Source organism: Anopheles arabiensis, chromosome X (assembly GCF_016920715.1).
Source record: "Anopheles arabiensis isolate DONGOLA chromosome X, AaraD3, whole genome shotgun sequence".
Taxonomy (NCBI): domain Eukaryota; kingdom Metazoa; phylum Arthropoda; class Insecta; order Diptera; family Culicidae; genus Anopheles; species Anopheles arabiensis.
In genome coordinates, this window is record NC_053519.1 from 17,597,151 (window position 1) to 17,616,697 (window position 19,547).

Here is a 19,547-nt window from a genome sequence, read left to right on the forward strand (position 1 = left end):
CTCTCCGGCGAACAGCGCGTGAACGCAGCCAGTGCACCGTGGCCACACGAACACTATAATAAAATCGGCTCCGTTTCCGTTCGGTTTGCTGCTTTTGATTTGAGATTTGCTGTTAGTATGTATCCTCATTTACATATCTTTTGTTATAAATTTTTTTTTCCGCATGTAGTCATAAATAGAAAAATAGAAAATCTCAGGTTGTGGGAGATATAGCTACATCAGTTTCAAATCCTTTCTTTTTGATAAAAAATAAAATCTCCGATTCAAGAAAGTCTTAAATGGACAGTACGAAATAACATCATTCGACCTGTCTAAACATCGTTACATTACAAACGGTACCAGGTGCAACGACGAAGAGGCGTCGTACAGTTTCTGTTGAGTGTGCCCAGAAGAAAGAAAAAGCAAACAAATTTAAAACAAGTATCAGAATCGATCAAATATGTCGCGGCTTCTTTTCTGCCAGGCCATATGCAAAACCCTATTTTCCCGGACCCGTAGTCAGCCACACGAAATGAGCGCACCAATGCGACGGGATGCAATAAATAGCTACTATACACAGCGTGCGAGGAGGGAGTTTGACCGTTTTAGGCGGAATTAATCTGTTGCTCCGGATTTCGCGATTGTTCCCCCTTCGTGCGTTCGGGCACCCGGGCGGGGATGGTTTAAGTGGTTCCTTGATTTGTTGTGTGCGTCCCCCTATCCTGCCCGCTTGCTCGTGATTTGTATTTTTTTTTTTTACACACCAATTTTGGCAGATGATGATGATGATGATGAAGACGATGCTGCTGATGCGATCGGCGCGACATTATAAATTGCCGATTGTTTGCATGCGACCGAAAGAAGAGCCAAACGATCGGCGGCGTTCCTTAGCTTCGGCCCACCTTCTGCACCACCGCCATCATCCCGCCGTCGGGTATTGTTTCGTGGGTGATTTATTTCCGTTCCTTCTTTCCCCCCCCCCCCCCCCCCTATCTATGCTGCCGACATTGTAGGTGTGTTTATTTGCGTTTTTGTTTCGTCTTTTTCACTCGATTTAGTGGGAGGATAGCAGCACTCCGGTCGGTTCTTGTGAATTAAAAGTAGAGGGACAGTATCTCTTAACGATACACATGGCTTTGCTATTGTGGAGTATACCTGCACTCCCCTCCCGGGATCGGACACCGGTTCGTTGTCTATGCCATTGAATACTTCGCGCGGGATGAAAATTGGAGCCAGCAATTTCGATGCGTGTATGCGGAACACGTGACACCGGGCCAGGGAAAATGGGCAAGCGAAATTCGTGGCTTCGATTTATGCTAATGCTCAAAGCTTCGACGAATCTAATCGTGCACGGCTAGATCGCGGTGGAAAGGGAAGTTCGGAATGAAGTTCATGGGCAGTTTCGTGAATCGTGGCGGTCGAGCGGATCGCACGATCAATCGCCTTTGCCCAAAATGGCCCGACCGCCCGGCTTGGGAGGAAGAGATTTCTTGGTGGAATGGTTACGGACAGCAGCGGAAGCCGGAGTTTGCGTGTGCGACAAACATGGAGCAATGCTATAAATCGCAACCCGGGATCGTCCTACGGGGTTCCATAAAGCAGGCTTTATTTTTAAATGCGTTCGGTTTTTACTAAAGTGCGTCACAAATGCATCTCCTCGCATCCCTCTCTCTCGCTCTCTCTCTCTCTCTCTCTCTTTCTCTCTCTCTCTCTCTCCCTCTCTCTCTCTCTCTCTCTCTCTCTCTTGTTCCCAGAAATCGCTTTTTTTACCCCTTCACAGTTCCCATCGAGTCCACCCAGTCGGTACATATCTTGCAACCCGTTTTATCCCTCCCTCCCGCTTCACCGTGGCCATTCATTGTCCAACGTTTATCTCTCTTTGCCGTTCACGCTACCGACGAAAAGGGCGGCTGCCAGAATGGATTTCTCACCCATTGGTAAATTACAGTTTTCTACAGCGTCGGTCGGGCAGTGCTGTGCACACTCTGACTCAGCTTCGGATCGATAATGGACAGTGCAGAAGAAAAAAAAACATCATCATCATAAAGCAAACAAAAAGCGTAGTAGAGCTGCCGCCGTCGCCACTAGATTTTACGCGCGAAAAATAAAATAAATAAAAACGCACCAAGCAACGAAAGCGATGTGTGTGTGTGTGTGATTGCATCTCGTGGGGAGGGGGGGAGGGGAGGAGACGCCTGCCCCCCACATAATCTGGATTGCCGAGCAACAACGGGCTGTAAATTTACATCCCGCACTTTTGTGTTGGTCGGGTTTTTGGGAAAACGAGCAGAGATAAATTTTATTCGCAATTCGCACCGGATATGTGATCTGTTTTAGGAGCATTTTTGTTGCTGTTGTTGTTCTTTCCGCGTCCTGAAAACCAGCTGTGTGCAGCTGTGTGCATGCAACGATGCAGCGTGTGCGGGAAAAACGAAGAGTAAGGAAAAACTCATAAATGTCACTGAGAAAACGAGCGATTGAGTGAGTGTGAGAGTCTGAGCGAGATAGAGAAAAAGAGAGACATACAAAGAAAGAGAGAGGGCAGAGAGCGAATCAAATCTTGGTACGGTTTGGTTTCCGGTTTGGTGTGTGTGTGTGTGTTCGGCGCGGACGGGTTTTGCACGGACACTTACAGTGTAAACATTGAAAATGATAACTATTTCCAAGTGGCGCCGACAGCTACCAACAAAGAGGGAAAGAGTTGGCGGTGGTGTTGGTGGTGGCACTCGGCATTGCTTAATTATGAGCCAAAACGTGGTTGGAATAGTAAACTGCAAGAACGTGCCCTGCCTGTATTGAGCAGGTGAAAATAGTCAAACAGCACCAAAACCAACAACAAAAATAGTCGACTATTCCCCTCACCTTGCACTACCGCCCTCTGCCACCCCCAAAAACATACGGAGAATGAACTGTTTTGCAATTGTTGCATTAAAATCTGTTGTGGCCCACAGCGCCAGCGGTCAATTTAATGGACAACGCGAACCACAGCATTGATCTGTCCATCATTGTTCATACTGTGCGTGTAAAAAAGGATACGCGCGTGGTGCTGTCCACCTCAAACTTGCGCACGCCAGAAGAGCCACCCGCCCGGTTGAAAAAAAAAGTGTGAATAAAATTTAAATAATTAAAAAAAAAACTCGATATCGACACGTTCCACCCGCCTAGCGTGTCCGTCCGTACGACGGTGCGCCGATTGGAAAAGCGCCAAGGTTTTCACCCACCCGGCACTAAAACGTGCTGAACGTTGCAAATGGGAGATTACTGTCTTTGTTTTTTTTTTGTCGTTTTTCTGCGCGCGCTAGCGCGGTCCTTCGCAATCGCGGCGGAAATGGATGCTAGTAGCCGCCCGCTATTACGGAGTGCGCGGTTTTCCCGAGTGGAAAAAATCGATCGCGCAAAGCTCGCCGTTTCGTTGGTAGAGAGAGCGCGGTTAGCTTTTTTTTTTTGTATTTGCTTTTTGTTTTTCTACGGCCTGCACGGTCTCTGGAGCAGAGCCGGAAGCCACAGGTGAAAAATGGCGAAAGGACGTGAAAAAGTGTTGACAATGAGTGGGAAATTGATTGAGTGCATTTTTCCGGTTCCTTCTCGCACGCCAAGCACCCCGTTTTTCTTTTCGAGCAGCCTTTATTCGCCCCCCCCCCCCCCCCCCCCCCTTGGCTCTAGTCCTGATGCGATTCTGTGGTACGTACTGGTCTTGGCCGCAATTCCCATCCACCAGCGTTTGCGTAAGGCTTCAGCTTCAACAGCCTTGGCCTTGGGGCGTAATGGTATCATATTTGCAGCGGCGCAGCAGCGAATGATGAAGGATTCGGTCCGGTTTCCATCTTGTCGGACCGGGCATGCAAATGCACCCGCCCAACGCCCGTAGAGATCCTTTCCCGCCAGGCTTTATCGAATCAACACAACACGGGTACTTTTTGTGCGTGTGTGTGTGTGTGATAGATTGATTGTGCAGCAGCCCAGAGGTGATCATATTCGATAGACACTTTTAGCATCGCTTGCTGCGTGCGTCCCACGTCTTTTTTCCCACATTTTGAATGACGGTTTTTATGATGCACTGAGAGTAAGCGATACAGGGGTTTGACGATTGTATCAACATCTTCAGCGAGTTGTTGCTTTGCTCGAGCATATCATTTACTCATTCAGCGAGATATTGAATTGTACGAAAACAGGCGTTAACATGTTCAGTGTTGCTATTGAGCTATCCCTTGTTTTGTTTACACTCTGTGATACCTGTGATAAAGAAAAAATCTCGCTGAAAAAGTCTATTATACGCTGAAAAAAAAAAAAAGCAACAATAACAGCCCGCAATCATCAATAACTCTTCAAGGGGCCATCCATAAATTACGTAACGTTCAAAAGGGTGGGGAAAGTTTTGAAAGCGATTAGAAGGCATTCAAGGTCTTAATCGCCTTAGGACGCGAATGATGATTTTTTGTACCAAGAGTTTTGCGACTGTCTCCCATGGGTGACTTACCCATGGATGTAACTGCCAAACAGAGATTTTTGTTTTCATTGAAACATATCAATGGCATTTAATTACTGCTAAATGCACTACTGATCGCCTTAAATTCGCCGGTGATTGCAAAGCAATTTGAAGATATTTGATGAAAGTTAGCAGGTAGTTACGATTGAACGAAGATCAGATAGGCAACAGTATTTCAGTTGGACGTTAAATATTCACTTACAGTTGAACAATGATGAAAACAGCTTAACATTGTTTATTTGTACTCGAAAACGGTGTATCGAGCAGACGATACAATTCTACAAAAATCAGTGTTCGTGAAAAAAATCATATTCGATATTCAATGCCACAATCAGACACATTTGATTGGTGTGCGTGAGAGGGATCCAGAGGAAGGGTGATCGTCTTACAAGGATTAGTATTAGAATAATTTTGAAACGATTGGTGAGTTTACGACGAATAAAACGGTTTCAAGACATTTGATTGTTAATACAGTCATTATACGATATACGCTATCGTACGGGACCGAGCGCAATAGCGTATCTCGAGTTTTTGCGTATAGCGGATTCCTGTGGAAAAATAGCTTTCACTACCGGTTCGAGGGTTGAAAAATATCGATACAGAGTTTTGCATTAAAGTTTTTTGTTATAAAACAGGTATCTTTTGCACAAATTTAATGCAAAATGGATTAAGAACATTAAGATAATTCAAAAATAGCGTAACACATTTCAAAGTACAGTCGAGCGCCGATTATCCGGGCTCTTCGGGGCTCGACCTCGCATGGATAGTCGAATAACACGGATAATGAGTCAAAGTATTTATTTTATCACAAAATCCTGGTTTGTTTTAGAAATTAATAGTATGTTTCAGTAAAACCTAGCCAGTTATATAAGCTTCATGTTTTTCAATGAGAATATTTGAAACGTGCCATGAATTATAGCTTATTTTGTTATGAGAAAATGCTCTGGTAACCGTTATTTCAAATATCTTCCTCAGCACACAATGTCTTATATGTATTGAACTGTCATTTTTCAACAGCACGGATAAACGGCAACCGGATAAAAGGTACCCGGATAAACGGCGCTCCACTGTATTTAAATATTTGCAAAAACACATGGAGCTGTCAAATTTAGAGGAATCACGTACTGCGAATTCGCGTATATCGAGTATCGCGTACTGCGGATAATTGCTATATGCAATAATTGTTGTTGTGACAGTAACAGTTGTGAAAATGTTTTATAAAACAAACGCCAATTCGTCGCGGGGACGATCAGGTTTGAAAATGAAGGATTAAATTTGCTTGCTGAAGGATATACATTGTGCAAGAAAGGTTAAAATAGTTTGGATTGACATTTTAAGTTTAATAAAAGTATTGCAATTCAGGGTGGCCACTCGAATCAGGATTTTAAATTCCCGGTTTTTTCCCGGTTTTTCCCGGATTTTTTTGGAGTTTTCCCGGTACACCATGCTTCGCCTGCCGGTTTTATCGATACTTCAATTCCAAATTAGTATGTCATAGGTTTTCAAAAATCGTTATCTAGAAGATGGAAAGTAAACACGGGCATTACGGGAAAGGTGGACACTTGTCATTGAAAATGGATAAAAGTTATTAGTGAAATATTCAACAATATAATATCCAATCTGGAGGTGTGACAACACATTTGAGAACCATTTTTGGCATGATTTCTATCAAATTTGTACAAACCAAATTTCAATCGTGCACTCGTTTGTGGATCAAATTTGGCTACTATGGATCTTAAGCTATTTAAATATGAATTACTGTATATTTTCGGAAGTTTTATATGAGCAAAATACTGATGAAACAATGAAAAAAAAGCTTTACGAATATTGCCTTTTGGTGGTTTAGCATCATGACAATAACGTGTAAAGACCCCGTGGCATAGATATTTTTCATCTGCTATCAATTGTTGATTAACAGATGTCATCACACAACCTTAAAAAAGGTAAACCGGAAGTCATGGACCAACCAGCCACTGGAGAAAGCATACATATCTGCAAAGAACGGATTTTCGGTTAAACAGCAGCCATGCATTATGCTGTTACTCGCCCGACGCTGATGATGCATCTCACGAATAGATGCAGGAGATTTCAGTGGGTTTTTCTTAATTTTGGGACACTTTCTTGAATATGTTTTACGGGAAGTGTACTTTATGTGATAATAAAACAAAGTAGTAACGATCGAACTGCAGAAGCGACGCCACCTCAATCATCAGTGCCAGCCAGTGTGGGAACCCAGTCACCCGGGCGGAATGAAGCTACAGGCCCGGAACCAAAATGCAAAATGCCAATGTACGTACAGGCGATGTGTGATTGGGTAACCTTAAAATTGCTTAAAAGGACAAAAATTATCAGTTATGTTCAAAAATTGGGATCGCCCACTAAATACACCGTTAAATTCGACATGACCGCAACTTCACGAGAGATGAATAACAAAAGACGAGTGCAAGGTAGATCAAATAGGCACACCATACCCGAAATATGCAAGAACCGATATCGGTGAATGTAAGTATTGCACCAGTGCGAATGAGAAGTATAGTACATCTATTGAGTACCATATGTGAGAAACGGAAAATGTTGTCCTTACACATTAGTGTGATGTTGCTGGCTTGTGGTAAGGTAACGGTTAGAACCTCACCGCATGCGATTTTGCCGCATGGGGCAAGAAAAGAGTTTTCTCAATTTTCTAGCTTTTCAAGGTATTATTATGATATTTTGTTGTTTCTTTATAAAGATAATCATTATTTTATATGATTTTAGACATTTGACATGGAAGAAACATGAAGTTAATAAAAACTGGGTTATTTTTATCAAAAAATAGGAATTTTTTAAAGAACTAATCAGAAATTGGTGATTAAATAAATCATTTGACTCATTATCCGTGTTATTCGCTTATCCGCTTATTCGCTCCACTGTAATTGAAAACGCACTTAGTACGATGGTTAACGGTGATAGCCAACGTTTGTGATAATTTCCCGGTTTTTTTGGGGAATTTCCCGGTTTTTCCCGGAAAAATAAAATTCCCGGCTAATTCCCGGTTTTCCCGGTTTTCCCGATTGAGTGGCCACTCTGGCAATTCATTTGAAATAGAAAATCGAAAAGAAAACAATTTTAAAATGCATTTTTTTTTTGTACACAAATGATGAAATCCAATATGGCCGACCGTAACTGTCAATTGGTTACAACCCGGATGATGAAGACTGTTCTACTGACAGGCCGCAAATTTCAGCTTGCTGGATAGGAAAGATCGGAAGAACTGCCGTGCAGCTCTTTAAAATTAACGAACTGGGTCGTTCAAGCTCTTCAAACCTTTCCAGAAAGATATTAAAAACTCTATTCCTTATTTAAACCATCTGAAGCACCAATGTTGTTATTTTTTCTTCATAATTAAAAAATACAGATTTTGAACTTGTTTAGATCTCGAGAGGCGTGTTGATAAATGAAAAATGTTGACGAAGGCTCATCTGTTCCTTAAAATGCTAAGATATCAATAGATAATTGGGCAAGTTTGAAGAGAATTGTTGAGCTTTTACTTTATATACAATACGTACTTGATGGACATTATCTAATTCTACCCATGCGTCGCTGTGACGACGTAGGAAATTGTAATGCATTCGCGAAAGTGGTCCAATCTGATCAAATCCTATTTAGCGATTTAACGAAAAATAAGCTTGTAACAACAACAAACCCTCAGCTGATAATGAGGAAAATATTATTTTATTCTTCGACAGTGTTTCAATCCACTGTGGATACACACACACAAACACAAACCAAGAAGCAAAGGGGGTTACAGAGAACTTTCTTTGCAAACTTTGATCCACACAAACCGAATGCACGACATCACGCCACCCATGAGAAGGAGGTTGAAAGGTGAATCATTTTCAGCACTTTTCTCTCTTTCTCTCTCGTTGTAGTGATTCTGCCCGTCCTGTCAAGCAACCGCCACAAAAAGGACACAGCGCAGAGCATGATCATCATGAGCACGCTCCTATTGATGTCCAATGGAAAATTAATGCAAATTGCTTCACGCTAATATTCTCTGGGAAAATAAAAGGAGTGGTAGGAGCGGGCGAGGAAAGTGTTACAGCAAGTAATAAAACGCAATTATGACTGCACAAAGTGCGCTATAAATGGGACGCCACCGACGATGGACGATGGTTCGGCCAAAGGTGTAAAGTGGAGAACTTAAAACACCCATTAACATTGTTTGCCGCAAGTTCCGTTCCTTGTTCGCATGTGTGTGTGTGTTGTGTGAGTCTGCCTCTTTCGTTCTCTCTTTCTTTTTATCTATGTTTCCCTTCTGTCCATTGCATTCGAAAGACTAGTGAGCCCTGTGGGCAGTAGCGGGGTCCCTTGCAGGCACTGAAAACTGCAAAACGTTTTCCACCGGGGGTAAAGAGAAGGTGAAAGGCATACGAGGTCTGTTTGTATGTGTGCAATTTGGAAAAAAGCCGGCAAAGCGTGAAGCGCGTCGGAAGCGGTCCACGGTTGCTTGGGTTTAGGTAATAAAGAAAAAGAAATTGATTCCAAAAAGTGTGCAGACACACTCACACAGCCACACAAACCCGATTAAAATTGAAAGCCAACACTTCTTACCCTTCCTTCTCTTCCTGCGTTTGCTTTCCAATTGAAGGGGTTTGTTTTCATCACAATGAGAGTTTGCGCCTTACCCGGAGAGCGGTCGAAACCGTTGGCGAGAAGAAGGGAGGCAGCGTGATGATTAGATAATGTTTCGCTAAAAGCCGCGAAAAGATGCTTTGCAAGAGAAAAGCAGCCTGCTAGTGGTGTGTGTATGTTTTTTTAGCCCTTCCTCGCTTTCTCTTTTTTGCATTTTTAATAGCCTTTTTGTTTTTGTTTGGAACATTATCCCTTTCGTTGCTTCGTCAGGTGGAATAGATACGCAGCGCGACAGACTGCTTGAGCTCATTGAATAATCATATTATCTTCCCAATCCTCCTCCCTCCCTCAATCAAATATACAGCACAATATGGTACACAGCCTCTGCGAATGCAACGCATTGAAATCTCCCGCAAGAATCTTGTTCGAAGGACTAAAAGTGAAAACACACTGTGTAAGTGGAGACGTAGGCAGTCGCTCGCATAGACCGTTCTGCGTAGTTTCTTCCTACCTTCTCCTCCGCTCATCCACGTCAAATTACGTCAACTCTTCAACTCCCCCTCTCCACCCTCGCTCACAGTGCCTTTTTCTTTTATTTGAGCTTGCAGGAACTGCAAAAATCAACCTTCAGCTTCCTTTTAAAAATAGGATGCATCGTTACTAATGAATCAGAATGCCTTCACCTGTGCAACCCACCCTCTCTCCCTGTCTGTGGTTGTCCTTTGTTGTTGCGAATCGATTCCTTCGAATGCTATTTCGGGGTTCGCTTTGCTGACCTGCACCAACCATCCTGGACCCACGCCCGTGGGTGGGTGGAAGGGACAAAACTCGAGCGATGCTGCATCCGATTTTCATCAGCTTTGACATCGGAGATGCAGCAACCCGTTTCGCCCACGCTTGGGTACGAGTTTCCGATTATTCTGACCCCCAAACTCTCTGCCCTCCCTCATTCTCTGTTGTTGCTTCTTCCCGCTTGCCGACCGGAAGAAATAACGAGCAGTGTAGTGTTTGTGTGTACAATAGTGATGCGCGATACGTTCCGAACCTGCCAGGTGCGATCCGTTCCATGCATGCAAGCATCGAGGAGCACGATACATCAATGAAGCCCAGGAAGTTCAATCTGAACCTGTTGCTCTCACTGTGGTAAGATGATGATGATAAGCCCCAGCACTTACTCCGACACAGGTTTTAGAAGAACGGAAGTATCTTTAAGACAATTTTATTCTAAAAGGCAGAGGCGAATTTTCATATAAGCGAAATGAGCGGCCGCAGGGGACCCCAAGCTCAACCTCCACATTGTTTTTTCGATGATATCGATGGCAAGGACGACATATCTAAACAAGAATACAAGTACACAATAATTAAAGTGGGACACTTAGATTTCAAGCTATTTTTTTGTAGCTGTGAAACAGGAAATCACACAAACTTGTCATCAAACCTCTCATAAACATGATTGAGCAAACTAATTCGGTACAAATGCAAAAAACACAAATGAATAAAATAATATTTCATGCCAGAATTTCAAAATGCACCTCTCAGGATTACTAGGCTTACTAACTCTCTCTAATCTGACACCTCTCTAATATGAAAATCTCCTTCATTTGAACTTTTTGACAGTCCCTTCATTTTCAGTACATTACAGTCAATTCCGATTCCAGAGTCAATTCCAATTCTGAAACAGATTCCGGAATCGATTTCACAGAAATTCGGAGCTAGTTGCAATTGATTCCGAACAAAACTTCATTTTTTCCATCACTAATATACAAATCTGAACCTGCTTCTCTCAGCGTTTTTTTTTACTCGATTCATTTAGAACACGAATCAGTCGTTCTCTTTTACTTATTTTAGGCAAGAAAATACTTGCTCATATTTTTTATGTGATAGATAACAACGATGATAGATAGAGATAGATGATAGAGAACAACGATTTATGTACTCTCTCACTGACACAGCTAACGGTATAACACCTATGCTATGAGCTTAAAAAAGGAACAATTTCCTATCCTTAAGGAAAAGTGCACTACCCGACGATATTGGACGCTCCCGTGGTGCACTTTACGCGTATGTTAGCGACAGATGTGATTAGATGCTATTGGCTGCTGTGAAAACCTCTTTAGTATAGTGCAATTAAATCCATCCTGATTTTAACAAACAGATTAGTTGAGTTAGCTAATTCACTTTGCATCAAAATTGCATATGCATAGCACAAGCTTTCCGATTCCTAAAAGACCTTCCTTATTAAATTATAAACATTTCGATTATATTTTTATTGTAAAGTGAGTTAGTTATGACATGTATATGCTCATAGAAATAGAATAGTTTTGCTCATTCACTAAACTATTATTTATCTTTGTTTGTATTGGGCATAGAAAATCAATGATATTGCACATCACAAAATACCATTATTGGGGGCCTTCACGATTCTAGTTAGTTTTTTGTATGGAGTTTGACAGTTGGAGGCTGAAATCATGTAAACAATCCATACAAAACATCACATAAAACTAGCCTGCGATTTTCCGTCTAGAAAATTTTAGCCTCAAAGCTAGAATTAGATTCCTGTACCCGAAAACACAGGTTTGTTTACATTTACCCCAAGGTGCATTAAAGACATCACGTGGTGGAATGTAGAATCAAAGTGTATGTAGTCCAGGTGGTCTCATAGCATATTTTTTTAAACCAATTTTGAACATCACTTTTTGACAGAACGAGTGAAAACTTTTGCTCCAACGAGCTTTCTGGAGGCTTGACGAATACTCAAAACACTCTTACAATCTTCATTCAGAAGCAGAAGCGATAAAAATCAGTTAGAAGGCTGATTAGAAGGCTGACTATTCATACACCTTGGGATAAGCCCACCTGTATATTACAGGTGTCCCCCGAGATACGACTGTATTTGGGACCGAAAAAATGTCCCAAAGCAAGGCGTAAGTCGAAAAAGTCGTATGTCGAATATCTGTCAATGTTAAGTTTATAATCGAAGTTGAAAAGATGAAATCTATGCTATTGTGATTTTTATTTGCCACAATGTTTGATAATGTATTATTTTACAGCAAAATTCGTTTGCACGATGCAAATATTGAAGATCGGGTAGTTATAGAATCTTTGAAAATGTGTATGTAACGGTTATCAGCACAGAAACTCAAAAAAATAAAACAATTTCTTGTCACTGATAACTTTTCACTGTCAAAATCAAAATCGTCGTATCTGCGAATCGTCGTAACTCGAGGGGGTCGTAACTCGGGGGACGCCTGTATACTCAATTAGATAGCTGCTCGAAAACTGCTATACAATGCAAACAGCTGACAGGCTGAAATTTCAGCCTACGAATTTCAAACGGAAAGGCCCCATTGAATGAATATTTTAAAGTGACCCGTATATAAAAGAAGCAACTAAAAAGCGTAACCAGGGAGATGATCTGGACCCTGAGATTCGTAGTTTTTTTTTTTTTAGTTCTTTACACACAGGTTCGTTCCAAACTATTCAGACCTGTTCCCATCACTAGTGCACACCGTGCATGCATCGCTTATTGCCCCATCTCTGCTCTTTGTTGTTGCACTAACGAGAGACCGGAATAAAACATCTGCACACACACGCACAAACACACACACACACATGGACATGTGTGTTGAATGTTAGAACCAAGAAGAAATTTCATCAACTCATAAACAGGTATGCTCGAAAAAAAAAGTCTCAATCGAGGGCGATAATTGGGTGGGTGTGGCATTTGCAACAGCATTGAATACGGCCACACGTATGTATCATATCTGGGCAGGCTCTTTTTGAGCAAAGTAAAAGTTTCCCGCTGCTTGCTGCCAGGATATGTTGCAAACAGTGAGCGCATTCAACGCTTCCTCCTGACACGCGGTTTCCATGGAGTTCTCTACCTACTCACCCATCATGGTAGCTGACCTTGGATCAAATCAAACCATGAGATAGCGAGACGACAGCATCACACACACACACACATACACCCAGTAGCAATAGTAACAATAAAACAGAGTACAGAACTAGCAAAGCATGGTAAAAGCGATGGGAATGTGGGCTTGGAAGCGCACACTAATGTGTTTCCTGGTTGATCCTGGTGGAAGAGATGTAGAGGATGAGGCAGGGGGGAGGAGGATATGGGTACTCATGAAGTAGAAGAAGAACAGCTCGGCTCTATGTCACTGCTGCTTTAGCGAGAAATGGGACAGGCCCTCCGACATCCAGTCCCTAACAGCGGCGATAATCGCCACACTCACACGTGTATCCTTTGCGCTTTATTTTTATTTCCGTCTCGGCATTCGGTATGTGAACATTTATTTCGCTAAACCGCTTTGCCTCCTAAACCCTCTCTTTTTCTCACAGCACCCCCGTTTTTCTCAATCATTGAGGATGATGAGGAGTTGACCGTGAAAATCCCCAGACGCCGATAGCGGACGGTAGTGTTTCTCTGCTTTTTAAAATGACCGATAACAAGCAGGCGGTAACCGACACACGCCCGGGTATCGAAACGTGTCAGTTAGACGAAAGGCGTCATGGGGTTATAAAGTCCCTGCCACGCGCATCCTAACCCCCGGGTCGGAGGAAGCTTAGTGATTTGTTAGTTTTAGCCGAGCCAATTAGTACCGGAGGCAACAACACACTGGCTACATTTGCGGGTGATTTGAAGCGCACAGCAAATACTTCATCACAATGCTGATCGGCGGGGGTCGGCGCCCGGGAAAAGGTGTCACCGCTAGTTAGTGCACAGTTCGCCGGCCAGGGAACAGCAGCAAAGCGACAAAAAAAAAACAAACAAACAAACAAACAAAATCAAAAAGGAATGAAAAGCACACACACAACACAATAAAAGCGCGCGTGCGGGCAGGAAGAAGGGGCACAGCTCAGCGGGACAAGGCGAGGATCGAGTTAGTGCCGGCCTGACCGTGAATATTGTGTCCGCGATGGTACCAAAGCGGCAAACTTTTGTCGCGCAAACACCCGGTTGCGAAGGTTGCAGGGGCCGTGGCCGTGAAATGTGATCAACAAACAAACAGAGGGTGCGCGGAGGGGTTGGGGGTGTATGCTCGGCAACAAAAAAAAAGTTATCGGAAATCTATCGACCCCGGGTGGCGACAGCACCGGCTCAAAACTACTGATAATTACCGACCGGAGCGAAAATGCCATTTGCCCGTTCGATGCCTGCTGGCACGGACAGAACTTTTCATGCCATCATACGGGGTCAGGTCACGGATTTTGCAATCAGCTACCACGGGGAAAGTTTGAAGCCGAACACTGCCGTGCCGTGATGGGTATCGTGCAGCAGCGCGGAAAATGCGCAACAACGGATCCAACGAATAGAAAAAGCAAATCTGTCGCTTCGCTGCTAGTCTTCAGGATCGTGACATTTCTGACGGTGTCTTGGCTTGCTGGAAAGATTCTAGCCTCACAAGCAACACTTTTATTTTTCGTTTATGTTCATACTGCTGGCTTACAAATGTGTTAATGCGCGAGTGTGTGTTTGTTTTGACTCCACCGATTCCGATTGTTCGGTCTGGTAAGCAACTCACCAAGGCGAAGCCGAACCTCACCAGGGTGCTGCTTTGTGAAATGTGATCGTAATCGGCAGAGCTTTTCCGGCAGCTCGACGCTACATCCCCGGTCGGCCACGACTGAAACACTATATTCGCCTCGGGTGTGGATGATGCACAAAAAAAAAAAAGCTGCAGCCAACCAATATGCGGCTTCACGGCTGGAGCGGCTTAGTCACTTGGCTGGGATTACATTACCCGTTTTGCGAGGGCAATGAGTGTGTAACAGACAGTTAGATTGTGTGAACTGTTCGCATTTAGTGCGCTTGCATGACACAATTTTAGCAGATCGTCAACGATATTTAAATCGTTTTTTCTTCCAATTGACACTGTTAAACCATGGTTTGCTACCATCTTCTAAGTCAACCCAGATCCGGGCATACGCTTATGATATAGGCATCATTTGGTTTGCAGCTTTCCTATGCAGCTGAAGCCAAGCCAAGAGATTTGTTCATTTATTTAATAACTAATTCACTGTTGCAGATCAAAAAGACAAAAACCAAACTGATGATTTAAAGATTTCACCTATCTCGAGTCAAAGGTCAGCAGTGACAGAGCAAGGAAGCTGAGTTGCGCACAAGGATGCTGGCTGCCAACTGGTAATTCTATAGCCTGAAAAATCAGCTTGAAGTCAAATCAGGACGAAGTCTATAGGAACTATAGAGCACCTATAAAGCACTGGTACTCACATACACTTCTGAGACATGGACAATGTCCAAATCTGACGAAACCCTGTTCGAGAGGAAAATGCTTAGAAGGACCCATGACCCCGAATGTATGGAAGGACAATGGTGGAGCCGGTATAAGGACGACTAATATGAGATGTACTTACTATCATGCAGCATAGTGTTGGGTTTAATGAATCTGTCGTTGAGATGAGTGAATCTTCAGTGATGAGTGGTTCGATTCTCGAATCGACTCTTCAAAGATTTGAGATTCATGGATCGCGAAGGATTCATGAATCTCGAAAGTTTGATTAATTTCGAAGCATTCATGAATCTCGAAACATAAATGAATCTTCAAAGATTCATGAATCTGAAAGATTCATAAATTCATTAAAATTCATATATCTCCAAGGGAGTCATATCATACATATCTATACGATTTTCAAAATATTTAATTTGCGCGGTGCGCCGTCTCCCCGTAGCAAAACAAAGTATCCGGCTGCGTGGTACTTGCCAAGAAATATCGAAAGCCTGTATAGGCTGGGATGACCACGAAGATTTCTACGCCAAGAAGAAGAATAATGAGAAGCTCAAGCTCTATGAATCTTTAAAGATGTATGAATCCCTAGAGATTCGTGTATCTTTCGAGATCAATTAATCTCTTGGAATTCTTAGGAAATCCTACGAAATTCATTAATCTTTGCTGCCGAGATTCCGATTCATTTGAACATTTCAAAGATTCATTCAGATTCGTGAGATACTCCGATTTCTGCCATGGCCTATGTAATGTTACGCATTAATATTACCATCCCTTTGGCAATAATTGCTGCTGTAATGGAACGTCATTATTTAATTTGAAAATCATGTAACATAAAACATAATGATTCGTGTAAATGTTTTTTTTTTTCAAATCTTCAATTAGGCCACTGCGCCCGTTGAATTAAACAAATAATAATAATAATAATAATAATAATAATAATGATGATGATGAATCAGAATCAGATTTACCTAACATCTAGTGCAGCGTATCAAGCTTGTCAGGCTCTGGTGAACTGGCCATGTAGTACGCATGGAAACGGACGAATCAGCCCGTAAAATGCTTTTAGATAGTCCACAAGGACAGAGGGGGCGTGGTAGACCCAATTCGAGGTGGCAAGATGGCTTGGAGGTGTTCGCCATTAAGGTCAGGAAATAGGATTGGCAGATGAAGGCGCCATACCGTGAGCGGTTTCGGACAATCCTGGGCCTCAGGCCTCAGTTTAGGGTGCAACACTACTATGATCCATGAACGTACCGTAACATATAAGGTACCCGAATAATGTTTTATTATGAACTGTTGCTAAATCAAGCTTTACTTCAATCAATGATTGCTTTGATAATTTAAGATACCCTCCTTGACCTTAAATTAGAAAACTTCTAAGATTTTAACAACTTCAGCAAAACATCTTAAAAATTGATTTAGAAAATCCGTCTAATGAAGTTCTAATTGTTTATCCATTTCACCGTAAGTCAGTATTTTATTGTTTGGGGATCGCACCTCACACGCATCCTTGGTACATTACACGTACCACCACCGATATCCATCGCAAGCTTTGCTGTGACCAACTGTATCTACCGTCGACTCGCCATTATTAGCCATGATTAATTCGCTGCTCTACTCCTTTCATACTTTCCAGTGCAGCATTACCGTTACACATGTGTGAAAAAGGCATCAGAATTAAATATCCAAATAGCCTTACGCACTACTGACGAGTGTGTCAAAAATGTAGAACTCTCAATAGATTCGTTCAATCTGTCCTTCTCAACTTTGTGTGGACGTGACACAGTGTCCCAGTTGTAGCATTTCAAATTGCCATCTCACAGTGCACTCACAGCATCCCAGGATCCCTTATAGATCGGCAGCATTTTGATGGCAAATGCCCATGACGAATAATTTTCTCTCCCTCACAAACGCTCCAAAGCGGGCAGCGTCAAACCTCCGCTTCCTGAATAATTTTACAGTTCCTTAGCTTCCATAACCCAAAACGAAACTGTAGTCCGGTATTATGTATTCTGCAAAAAAACGATTCTCTCACATGCACTAAGTGTACTATGGCAATAATGTTTTATTACAAACTGTTTCTAAATCCAGGTTCACTTAAATCAATGATTACTCTAATAATCTTACAGTTTCATTTGCAGAATATCGTGAAAAGACGAGTCCGAATTCTACGATGTCTAGTTTTCTGAACTATGTGTATTGTTATCAAATCTACCTCACTATATTTTATGAGAGAGTGTTCTTTCAATCTCCAATCTCGAATTCAAAGAAGTTGAATTAGAAGAGTTGCACTTAATTCTAGCCACAATATTAGCTATAGCCAGCTTTTTCCAAAAAAAAAAAATTCAATTCCAACCTGATGATCTCGAAGGAATCTGTGAGGTTCGCCAAGCGTCGCAGTTAATTTCAGCAATCGTATTATTGCTGCGGAAGCTGACATCATCTTAATCACCTGAAGCTTCACTCCAGGCTGACGATCATCTCTGAGGAATCTGTGAGGTTCGATCGGAGCGTCACAAGAGCGTCGCAGTTCATTGCAGCGTGAACGTCATATAGCCGCGTTGGCTGACTTCATCTCATAGTCACTAGCTAGCCACAGACATGTTCCAGCATGTCCAGGGGCATGTCTCGACACGTGTATATCAACCTTCTGGACCGGATGCCTACCTTCCACAGCGTTGTTACATGTGCATCGTTATTCAATCATTCTACAAAAAAAAAAACCTCCCAACCAGCATCCCATCCCGGCCACAGCAATCATGGGAGTAAAGATTTACAGCTTTGCTTGCTGTGTTTTCGTTGTCGTTATTCTTGTTGTTGTAGTGTTCGCTTACAGAATGTTAGAGATGGGTGACAAGGTGTGCACAGCATCCGTCCTCCAAGCAGTGTTGGAGAGCACCGCTGGTTAATTGGTTTGGAGACACGTGTGTGTGTGTGTGAGTGGCCAGAGTGATGACTCAGACACATCCGGGCCAGCCCTCTCCTCCCTTTACTCTGTACACCTTCCTGCCTGTGAACCACTTTGTTACAAGCTTTGACGGCGATTTGATCGACGGTTTGATTGGTGAATCATTTTCGTACGAAGAAAATTTGTCATCGTCCCTCAGCACCAGGGCAGCTGGTGGCACTGAATGAGTTTGTGTGTCTGTGTGTGTGTGTGTGTGTTTTTTGTGTTTGTTTCATTCTTTAGCTTTGCCAACTATGCACTTTCTTCTGCTTCGGTTGATTGGTGGTGGTGGTGGTGGTGCGAACTGTGCTAGATCCATTTGCCTGGAAGGGAAACTAATGGAACGGCCAAACATAGGGGCGAAGGGAGGAGGTGGGTAGAGTACAGGTGAGAGGTTGTGGCTTGGGGGGCGGTAATGTAAACTAACAAATATAATGAAGACACATGCACATATGAGCGAGAAGGTGGAGCTCAGCGAGCATTCGGATGCAGCGGCAGGCGACGAACTTGGACGAACGAGTTTTGTGCGATAATCGGGGACGGGAAGGAGGATGCTGGAGGGCCAGTGGAGGTTGATTGGAGCATAAGGTCGATAATGTGTGTTGTTTGCATTGCCATACATGCACACACACACACACACATACACAGTAAATGGCAATTTACGAGTGATGCTAGATATTCGCTTTGCCATGGATTTTGCCACGGTCACGGTCAATCGGTATGTGTGTGTGGGTAGGTATGTATAGTGAGGTAGGTAGTGTAGAAGAGGCCCCGGATGTGTCATCTCGTCATCTTGCATGGTACATTAGAACCGACAGTAGAAACTGCTAATCCCTTGCCTGCCAACTCTCCTTTCTTTCTGGAGGATATAATTTTTTTTATCAGCTCCACACGTTTGCTTCCCTTAAAAATTACTCTTCCCTCTCCCCAAACAACAGTCCCTAAGATGATCTGAAGTAACCATGGACGAATCTAAGTGTATGCGTGTGTGTATGCTTGATTGCTTATTGGAGCGTTTTCGAGATTCGAGACAAGACTGAAGCCATTTCTCGATTTGCGACACTTGCGTTTACGGATTTGTTTTTTTTGCGTATCCTGATTCCTAACCTGATTACTTTTGTGGTGGTGAAAGAGGAGGGGGGGGGGATGGGTTTTATGGTATGATAAAAATATGGATGCTTGATCGCTTGCGTTGCTTTGAGAATGTTCATAAATCGATAGTTATGATCGACATTTAAAACATCCCATGTTGAAGAGTATTACT

At 42.8% G+C, this 19,547-nt stretch overlaps 1 protein-coding gene across 6 annotated transcripts in view; it reads right to left on the reverse strand.

Annotated features, from left to right (window-relative positions):
- LOC120906847 (guanine nucleotide-releasing factor 2) overlaps nt 1-19,547 on the reverse strand; it is a 59,559-nt gene that overhangs the window by 35,882 nt on the left and 4,130 nt on the right. The gene's annotated exons all lie outside the window — the stretch shown is intronic.